At 36.4% G+C, this 8466-nt stretch overlaps 1 non-coding gene across 1 annotated transcript; it reads right to left on the bottom strand.

The window, feature by feature from the left end:
* Nucleotides 1-7515: 7515 nt before the first annotated feature.
* Nucleotides 7516-7622, bottom strand: LOC124899008. The gene has a single exon (XR_007056147.1). It is a non-coding gene; the product is annotated as a small nucleolar RNA R71 (small nucleolar RNA).
* Nucleotides 7623-8466: the final 844 nt, after the last annotated feature.

Genomic DNA, 8466 nt, shown 5'->3' with positions numbered 1-8466 from the left:
TGTCCATAAATGTAACAACAAACTCATCGCATTCTACTGGTTCTATGTCTGCATCACTATCCACCTTCCATTGTTTATACCAGGTGTGAGATACTACTTATAGCTGATAAGTGACCAGGTAGACACTTCTACTTAGGGTAACACTCATGATATTTATTACTTTCTGCATGCTATCCATGAATTCCAATGGATTTTTCTCAAACTTGGATCTAAAGAACACTATAGGATTCATCCGAGTGAAATCTCAAACTCTTTGATGATGCCGCATTTATTGTCAGGTTGGATAGTGCCATATTAGGCTATTTATTTTGGTTGTACATGGACAAAATCAAGGCTATGAAAGTATCCCTAAATTTGACATGGGATACTTGTTCATTCAGGGGTTTTCTAGAGTTGGTAATGGTGTTTGTTGATTTTTATCCCAGCTATTGTTGCCACTCCTTCTTCCATTTATTATCTTCGGAGGAATATTTTATAAAAATGTGGAGAATGAGTTAGAAGAAGGTTTTAATAGAGCTCACACTTTGTCTCATTCATAAGTGTGGTGCACTTCACAAACATAATTAAGAATTTATTTGATATGGATTTTGACACCCCAGGACACTTTAAATCTATTACTCCGATACCAAGTATGTTATGAACCAAGAATATCCCTAGTCGTAACGTGGTGCTTAAGTCACAAGTCACCCCAAGCTAACCCATGGCCTGGAAGAAACACCAAGAATATAAAAACTAGCTAATAAAATACTTATGCTAAAGTTGAAATGAACAATGAAATAAGGATTAAGAAAAAACCAATCAAGAATAACAAAATCTAAGATCACAAGCTAAACATCAAACTATAACTATAAAAAGCCTTTACTAAGATGAGTTGCTAGGACATGGCCCCACCTAACTCCGACTGTCTAATAATTGAGAACAATAAAGACAAAATGAAATTTTGACACTATCTCTTTTACATGATGAGGACTCACCAAAATACTGCTGCTGATATGGTAAGGGATAATACTATGTGCGATCCAGATGTTAATTATCATAACTTATATTATAAGATAATATAGAGCAAAGAAAGTAAGTGATCATTACTTTGAATATACTAAGTATGTGAGATAGATAATAACTGATATAGACTGAACGTGATGCATATAACATGATAAACTAATGCAAGACCAATTAATAAGAATGTGCGATATGATAAATAGAATAAATGAATACAAGTTTATGAGAAAATATAGATATGAACTATAAACTATGGTCTGGACTATGTGAGCTAATAATAACGACATACCTCAATCTAAGCTAAATGGGGTCAAACCTATAACCCTAGTTGAAAGGGTGTTCAATACCTTGACAAAGGTACAAACATTGATTAACGTGGATCTACTAAACTGATGTCCAAAAATACTAAGGTGTCAAGACTGGTCTAATGGGTGACCCTTTAGTACCTATAGTGGCATCGTAGTTCTGGGACTTTGGGACTTTTACTAAAGTCAAAATCTAATTTGCAGGTGAGCCTTATCCCTGCATCCTCTCAGTGCTAAGTACTACTCCCAACTGATTAACACTAATAACTTTATTGCTCAATGCTAATAATAATCTAAAGACTAAAACTATATACATTATCTGAAAGAATTAAAATAATGTAAACTGGGGGATATAGTACCCAAAAGTATATGCATGAAATCATAGGTCATCAGGTGTTTATAGCTTGTCATCTTTGAAGAATACAAAGTTTATAGCTTGTCATCTTTGAAGAATACAACTTTTATGCCAATTCTATAAACTGAATTAACTTAAAAAATGCAATGACTTAGGTTCAAAAATCATGAATTATACAATATAGCTAAGTCAGGACCTATAACTGAGGCCTCACTAACTTCGAACCAACCGATTGGAGATCTGCACCTCCCACCATAGAGAGCTTCGAATGGATCCATCTGAATACTGGAATGATCGCTATTATTGTATGCAAACTCAATCAAAGAAAAGTGGTCATTCCAACTACCCTTGAAATCAATTGCACAAGCCCTTAGCATATCTTCTAGGGTCTGAATGGTCCTTTCTACTTGACCACCTATCTGAGGATGAAAGGCTGTACTGAGATAAATTTGGGTACCAAAACCCTTTTAGAACGCTTTCTAGAAATGAGAGGTAAACTAGGTATTTCTGTCTGAGATAATAGATAACAGAACACCTTGCAATCTTACCAACTCTCTGATGTAGAGTTTGACATAATCCTCAGCTGAATAAGAGGTATGAACTGGGAGAAAATGAGCTGACTTGGTTATCTTGTCTACAATGACCCAGACTGAATCATGATGATGACGAGTTCGAGGAAAACCCATCACGAAGTCCATGTTCACTTCTTCCCACTTCTAAGTAGGAATAATGAACTCCTACATAGGTCCACTAGGCTTCTGATACTCTATCTTAACCTGCTGGCATATAAAGAACTTAGCCACAAACTATGCAACATCCCTATTCATCCCACTCCACTAATAGATCTCCCGTAAGTCACGGTATATCTTTATGGACCCTGGATGAATAGAGTAGCATGCACCATGCACTTCTGCAAGAATTTACTGCCTTAAGGCATCTACAGTTGGAACACACAGATGACCCTGACAATGCAGAACACCATCTTTTCCTTGGGTGAAAACCTCCATTATCTGATCCTTAACTGACTCTTTTAACTTGACTAAACTGGGATCTCTATGTTTCTTTTATTTCACCTCAGAAACTAGAGATGATTCTAAACTACTTTGAACCCATATATCACCCTCTTCTGTATCGACTAAACAAATCCTAGTCTAGAAAGCTAATGGATTTCCTAAGCTAATTTATTCTTACTATCCTCGACATGAGTAACACTACCCATAGATACTCTATTGAGAGCGTCGGACACTACATTGGCCTTGCCCGGATGATAAAGGATACTCATGTCATAATCTTTCAATAACTCTAACCATCTTCTCTAACGGAGATTGAGATCTTTCTGAGAAAAGACATACTTAAGGCTCTTATGATCTTTGAACACGTCTATATGAACTCCGTATAGATAATGCCTCCAAATCTTTAAGGCAAATACTATGACATCTAACTCAAGATCATGAGTTGGATAATTCTTCACATAAGGTTTAAGCTATCTGGAGGCGTAGGCTATGACCTTAACATGCTACATGAGAAAATAACCCAAACCTACTCTGGATGCATCACAATACACTATGAAACCATCTGAGTCATCTGGAAGAGCTAGGACTGGAGCTGAGGTAATTCAAGTATTCAACTCATAAAAGCTCTTCTTGAAAGGATCTAACCACTTAAACTTGGCTTTCTTCTGAGTCAATTTGGAGATAGGGGATGCTATAGAAGAAAATCCCTCAACAAACCACCTGTAGTAGCAAGGCAAACCCAAAAAACTCCTGATATCTAATGGAGAGACAGGTCGGGCCAGTTTCTTACCACTTTGGTATTTTGAGGATCTACTCTAATGCCATCACCTAAAATGATATGGCCAAGGAATGCTACTGACCTTAGCCAAAATTAACACTTACTAAATTTGGCGAACAACTGATGATATCTGAGAGACTGAAGCATGATTCTGAGATAGTCTACATGATCACATTCACCATTGGAATAGACCACAATATCATCAATAAAGACTATGACGAATATGTCCAAGTACAGCTTGATCATATGGTTCACCAAGTCCATGAATAATGCTGGGGCATTAGTAAGACCAAAGGACATGACTATGAATTCTAAGTGGCCATACCGAGTATGGAAGGCTATTTTTGGAATGTCATATTCTCTGACTCTGAGCTGATAATAGCCAGATCTGAGGTCTATCTTAGAGAAATAACTGACACCCTGAAGTTGGTCAAATAAGTCATCAATTTTGGAAAGTGGATACTTGCTCTTGACCGTGACTTTATTGAGTTGATGGTAGTCTATGCATATTATGAGAGAACCATCTTTCTTTTGACGAATAAGACTGGTGCACCCCACAGGGACACACTGGGTCTGATGAATCCCTTATCAAAGAGATCCTTCAATTGGTTGTCTGAGTTCTACTGGTGCCATTCTGTATGGAGGAATAGATATAGGCTGAGTATCTGGAAGAAGATCAATGCCGAAGTCTATTTCCTTTTTGAGAGGAATCCCTGGAAGATCTTTGGGAAAGACATCTAAATATTCACTCATGAATGGGACTGATTCAAGACTGGGATTTTTAGAACTAGAGTCCTTAATTCGAACAAGATGATAGACACATCCCTTAGATATTATTTTCCTTTCCCCAAGGTACGAAACAAGCTAACATCTAAAAGCGGATACACTACCCTTCTACTCTAGGACGAGTTCAATCAAAAATTAGAACTGGACTATTCTATTTCTGCAGTCGATTGTGGAATAGCAGGAATGAAGCCAATCCATATCGATAATGACATCAAAATCAGTCATCTCTAATTCGACTAAGTCTGCTGAAGTGACTTTCTTAAATATCATAATCGGGTAGTTCCTGTGTATTGAATAATATCCTGTATACCTGGAATGCTACACGATGCTCATGACCCTGAAGCACCACAAGCTAACCTATGACTGTTATCTGTACCCGTATACTGCATAATATACTGTATGATTGCAGAAATATAAACTGAAAGGCCATAAGGTTCAAGACTGTAACATAACTGATTAAGATATAACATCTGAATGGGGTATGAAATACCCAAAACAAAACTGACTGAACTATCTGAATGAGGAGTTGATGGGACATGTTCCAAACTAACTCCAAATAATAAATTACTTAATCAGATAATAAATAAGTGACCATGTCCTCGAGAGATGAGGACTCACTATTAACTCTGACAGCTAAAACTGGAATAATACTAATGCTCTGGAGCTCGTGCTTCTAAACCTATGATATAAGATACCATAGCGCAAATGCATCAGTACTTTGAATATATTGATATGCATGTGAGGTATGATGAATTCATGGAGTTCATATGCATGAACAATACTAGCTAACTGACTAATATGAACATAAAAATACATGCATGAATACATAGTAACTATATTTGAGATTGTGATAACATGAATTTATTGATATATAACATGACTTATAACTGAGTTCTGATGACTGATATAAGTGATAACATGAGTGACTGTATGTAACAGTCCTGAATCTGATGGAACTAGCTGAGTTTTGTACTATTCTAATTTGATTGTATCTGATAGTCCTAAATTCTGTAGAACTATCTGAGTTCTAATACTGAGATTGATTGACTGTATCTAACAGTATAGATTCTATAACTAAAACTATGGGAAGTAGTTATCTAACCGACATGTGATCTTGGGAATATTTATATGCTCAAAGTACCATTATGCACCACGATTTGAACTTAGTTTAAGAAATTTTGCATAAATTCTTAAGTATAATTCAACTTTTATTCCGTCTTGTGCCTAATGGATATGATTAGTACTTTCAGGTGCAAAATCATGAAGAATTATGCATAATTGGATAATAAAAGGATATGAAAGTAGTGAAAAAATTTAAGGGACTAAAATTAAGCTGGAAAAGGAAAGTTGAGAAAAAGAAATCCTCATTTGAAGACACTCTGCATTGCGATGAGCAACAAAATAGCAATGGTTGAATTCCATGGAGGGTTTGCAAAACCCCCGCATCACGGAGAAAGTTAGTTTATCAGATTTGGTGACCTGAAGGTTTAGCGCATCGCGAAGGATGATCATTTCACAATTGTCCCAATCCAATGGCTCACCGCTATAGTGGCGTGTCGCGGTGAAGGTGCATTTTACAATTGTTGGGGAATACTTGAGCTTCGCGATTTCCTAGATTTTAATGGAAAATAGCAATCTTAGTCATGGAGCGACGCGCCGGGTGGACAAATAGGGAATATTTTAAGTATTTTTGTCTCAACTATAAAAGGAAAAATCGAAGATAGTGTGGGGGACTTTTTTCAAGCAGAGCAGCGGTGGAAAAATAGAAATTTCTCTCTTTTAGGGTTCATAAACATTCTTTTGAATTTATCTATTCCAAGGATTGATATGGGTATGATTTTCTACTTATTTTGGAGGGTTAATTCATACATGAGTAGCTAAACACCCCATTTTTGGGCTTGCAGCTAAGAACATGAGTACTATTTAATATTCTTATTCATAGTTTCTTTTTGGATTATCATATGGGTTGTTCCGAATTTCTCGATATTACTATTTTAATGATTGGCCATCATTAGAATTAATTTATATTTCTATGTGGATCCGAGAGGACAATCATAGGATAGAACAAAGAAATTAGGGAGTAAGGTTCTTATTCTTTTATAAAATAAGGGATTTGAATTAGCATCTAGGATAGGGATATACCTAGAAGCCTTGCTTGGTTCACTTGTAGGAAGACAACTTGATGAATCTAGAAGATTTGTTGTAACTCTGTGGGAGTTGTAGTTACAACATTCAATAGATAGAAGATCTGAGGTCGGGAGACTAAGATTGTGGCATAAACCTTGCGAACCATCAACCCGATAACCAATTAGACTGTGAATAGAATAGAGAATTGTATGAATGTTCAAAATACCTCAACCCTGGAATCGTCCTCATTATTGATTACAACCATTGCTTACTTTGCTTTAGTCATCATAAATTATTTCTTGTTTAGTAATTTAAATTTTATTTACAAAAGTATATTAATCTTGATATAATCAAACACTTAATACTCAATTGTCTTGAACTAAAGATTAAATAAATTTCTAGTTAATTGATCCTTGAGGGAAAGAAATCTGACTATCTAAGTCATTATATCATTTGCACGATCACGTACACTTGTGTGTGCATAGAGATGCAATAAGTTTTTGGCGCCGTTGCCGGGGATCAAATAGAATTAGTAAATTACTTTAATTTTTGGTTTTTGATATAAGTTTAAGTGTTAACAACTTGATCTTAGTGGCTGAATTTTTGCAGGTATAGCTGAATATTGGACTGGCAAGAGACAAAGATTTAGTTGAGTCCTTTCCAGAACCAAAAGTGATTTTTCATCAGAGACGAAGAGCTCAATCGATGGCAGAAAGACTCGATCCTATAGTTGCTAATCCAAATGTTTGAAATTTTCCAGCTCCAGCTGTTCCTGTTCAACCAGTCGCAAGACCTGTTTAATAAGTGGCAATCCCACTTACACACCTTGTGACTAACAGTATCCTGAAACTTGAACAAGGAGGTCGATGGGAATTGAAACAAAATATTGTGCAATTGTTGAAATCTATGGGAGATTTTCAGGGACTTTCACATGAGGATCCACAGCAGTATTTACGAACCTTCCTGGAGATAAGCGACACATATATTCCTGAATATGTGAGTACTAATTATGTCAGATTGACACTCTTTCCTTTTTCTCTACTAGGGGAAGCAAAGATATGGTTACTTGTTGAACCACACCAATCCATCACTACATGGGAAGAATGTGCTCAAAGGTTCCTCATTCGATTTTTTTCATCTCAGAAAATGGATCGATTAAGGAGTGAGATATTAAGTTTTAGATAGAAAGATACAGAAAATCTCTACCAAGCTTGGGAGAGATTTAAGGGCATGCTCAAAAGTTGTCCTCATCACCATCAATCGAATGATGTTTTGGTGCATACATTTATAGAAGGGCTTGAGTCTAATACAAAAATTCTCTTGGATTCAGTAGTAGGGGGTCAAGCTTTGGAGAAAACATATGAATAATTTTATACCTTGCTGAATCAAATTACATAAGGTAATCCTGATTGGCATGCAGACTCGAGGAATGCTCCCAATAAAGTTGTAGGGGTTTTGGAGGTTGATCAGTTCACTGCTTTACAAGCACAAATTTCAACAATGCAGAACCATATGACTACTCAACTTAACAACTTAAAGTTGGGTACAACTTAACCAGCAGTCACAACAAATGTAGTTCAACTGCTATATGCATGGTGTGAAGTTTGTGGAAGCAATGAGCATAAAGCAGATGCATGTTCTGTTAATCCAGATTCAGTCAACTATGTAGGGAATGCAAATCATCAGGGTAAATAAAATTTTGGCAATACATATAATCCAAATTGGAGGAACCACCCTAATTTCTCATGGGGTAGAATTAGGCATAGAATACAAATCAGTATAAGGGACCAATGCAACCAAGTCCACAACCAGTTTAGAATAATAAGACGACTGGATCAAATAGTAATATGGAGGAGATGCTTAAGTAGTTGATGGCTCAACATGCACAGTTTTCCGCGGATATGAAGGCTCAACAGGCATAGTTTGCAGCTGAATTGAAGAGTCAACAATTACTCACAAGAAATCTGGAGTTGCAGTTAGGTCAAATTGCAGGATCATAGAATACAAGGACACAAGGAGCATTGCCTAGTGACAACAAGGCTAATCCTAAGCAAGTGAATGCAGTGACAACGAGAAGTGGGCTGCAAATAAAGAAGATAGTTC

This window comes from Capsicum annuum, chromosome 5, assembly GCF_002878395.1.
Source record: "Capsicum annuum cultivar UCD-10X-F1 chromosome 5, UCD10Xv1.1, whole genome shotgun sequence".
Classification (NCBI taxonomy): Eukaryota; Viridiplantae; Streptophyta; class Magnoliopsida; order Solanales; family Solanaceae; genus Capsicum; species Capsicum annuum.
The sequence above is the reverse complement of the archived record's forward strand: the minus strand, read 5'-3'. Positions and strand labels throughout refer to the sequence as shown.